The following is a 2,359-nucleotide window of genomic DNA, read 5'->3' as shown; positions in this document are numbered from 1 at the left end:
TTACATTGAGGCTGTAGTTATGCAGTATGATATTCAAACATACCTGACTGTCCGATTTATAAATTTCCTTGCATTTAGTATCACTTCTAGAGCAGTAAGTCCTCTGGTCTATGGATTTAGAGATGAGAAATTCTATGCAGCTATTGTTTATTATATCAGATGCAAAAACAACACCATCTCATCTGACACAATTAAACAATCATGACTATCTTTTAGTAAAGTTTTTAACAATAATTCAGTCAAACTACATGGTTGTTAATGTTTTAAGATTGCCCATGTGATTTTAACAGACCTAAATTTATATATAAATGTCAAGTTATTTGTATAATACAACATAAAGGAAATGCATTAAGAGTGGTTAACAAGTACTCCATAATATTCCATGCAAAAAAAAAAAAAAGTTTGTATTTGTCTGGCCAATAAGGTCAAAGCAAGGTGCCTCCCACATTCAGTATTGTTTACAGTAATAGCGACCTCTGCTGACCAGATTAAGCATGATTACCCTTATGTTGACATTACTTGCTTTGTATTCACAATTTCTTTGATCATAAGAATAATCTCTATTGTAAAATGGAAAAGCGGATGCTTTCTCCTGAGCTCAGAGAAATCAAGAGATGGCACCTCCTGAACCCATTCACTCTCCAGCCATTATTGTGAGTCCAATTCAGTGGGCCCTCGAGGACCAGATAATTGAAGCCACCCACTCTGAGCCAACAAATTTACATTTTGGATGTTTAATTCCTCAATCATTTTGTTTTTCAAATGTTTTTCATGTGTAATTTCTATAAAGTTAGGGCATTTACCATACAGACATGGGTCACACTTAATGCAGCAAACTCTCCATTTGAGACCTAGGAAAATAATAATATCAGTGGTTACTAGAAGTATCACACCCTTTTGAAATATTAAAAATAATTATGATCAAAAATCAACTGAAATTGAATTTGATTGAAAATCAAATTTTCCAACCTGATTTCATAATCTCATTTTCAACAGAAATTAACACTTTCCATATGTTTCACACATGGTAAACAAGCTTGCGCAGTAGCTCAGTTGCACAGAATTGGACTTAGTATGTGGAACCCTTGAGTACGAATCCTGTGAAAAACATTACTCATGATGAAAGTGTCAAGTGAAAGTGAGATTCCAACAGAGGATTAGAAAAACACAACATTGTTTTTCAGCAAGAGATGCAGATGGTTCGGGCAGGTGAGTATTTGAGCTTAATATCAGTCTTTAAGGAAGATGAGGAGAGTAACACCGTATTTGGTCCTCACAGGAGATCATGGAAGGGAGACAGAGGACTGCACACACCTCAGCTGAAGAGTACACAGAATTTCCATGGAGCTGATGACTGGAACGGACTAGGGAATGGAACACAGGAGAACACACTGGAGGAAACACAGGAGGTAAGTATAACAGGCAGGTAAGTCTTTCAGTGTATCTCACGGATAGCATAGAGAGAGAGTCCACTTCGTTGAAACGAGACCGGACACTGGAGTGAAGTGAGGTGTGTGCTTTTGAAGGGGAGTGGATGATGATTGCAGATTTGTGACATGTGCGTGTAATCAGTACTCAGGTGATGGTGTTTGCTGTGATTGGGAGGTGGCTGAGCCTGGCCGATCTGTGACAGTACCCCCTCCTCCACGGCCCGCTCCTGAGGGCCGAAAATCCCGACGTCGTGGTGGTCTACCTCTTCCTCAGGGCCCAGGCCAATCTGGATGAGTGGAGTGAAAGGCTTCCAGCAGCGTGGGAGTGAGGATGTCAGCTCTGGGAACCCATGAACGTTCCTCTGGCCCATAGCCTTCCCAGTCCACAAGATATTCTAAGAGACCACCACGGCACCAGGAGTCCAAGATCTTGTCGATCTTGTAGATAGTACCGTCCTCCTGGATTAATGGTAGAGGGGGTTCTTCTGTCAGGCCAGGCTCTGTGGAGAGAGAAACAGGTGGATGGTGAGGTTTAAGCAGTGACACATGGAAGGAAGGGTGAATCTTATATTGTGAAGGAAGCTGGAGTTGATATGTGACCGGGTTTATCTGTTTGAGGATGGTGAAGGGGCCAACATATCTGGGACTAAGCTTCTTGCAGGGCAGACATCCGACGGTTCACCGGACCAGGGGAATAGGGGAGGCTGGTATCTGAGTACGCACTGGAAGGGAGTGAGTCCAGTGGATGGCTGACGGAGAGAGTTCTGTGCGTACTCGGCCCAGCCTAGGAACTGGTTCCAAGAGGTCTGGTGGCCATGGCAGAAGGTTAGAAGGAAACGCCCGATTTCCTGAATTTTCCTCTCCGTCTGCCCATTAGATTGGGGATGGTACCCTGATGAAAGGCTTATGGTCACACCTAGGAGGGAAAA

General features: G+C 42.7%; 1 pseudogene; it reads left to right on the top strand.

Annotated features, from left to right (window-relative positions):
* LOC107582656 (olfactory receptor-like protein OLF4) overlaps positions 1-205 on the top strand; it is a 4,783-nt pseudogene extending 4,578 nt beyond the window's left edge.
* The last annotated feature ends 2,154 nt before the right edge of the window (positions 206-2,359 follow it).

Source organism: Sinocyclocheilus grahami, unplaced genomic scaffold (assembly GCF_001515645.1).
Source record: "Sinocyclocheilus grahami isolate Dianchi unplaced genomic scaffold, SAMN03320097.WGS_v1.1 scaffold46.1, whole genome shotgun sequence".
Lineage (NCBI taxonomy): Eukaryota > Metazoa > Chordata > Actinopteri > Cypriniformes > Cyprinidae > Sinocyclocheilus > Sinocyclocheilus grahami.
This window is presented reverse-complemented; position numbering and strand designations above follow the sequence as displayed.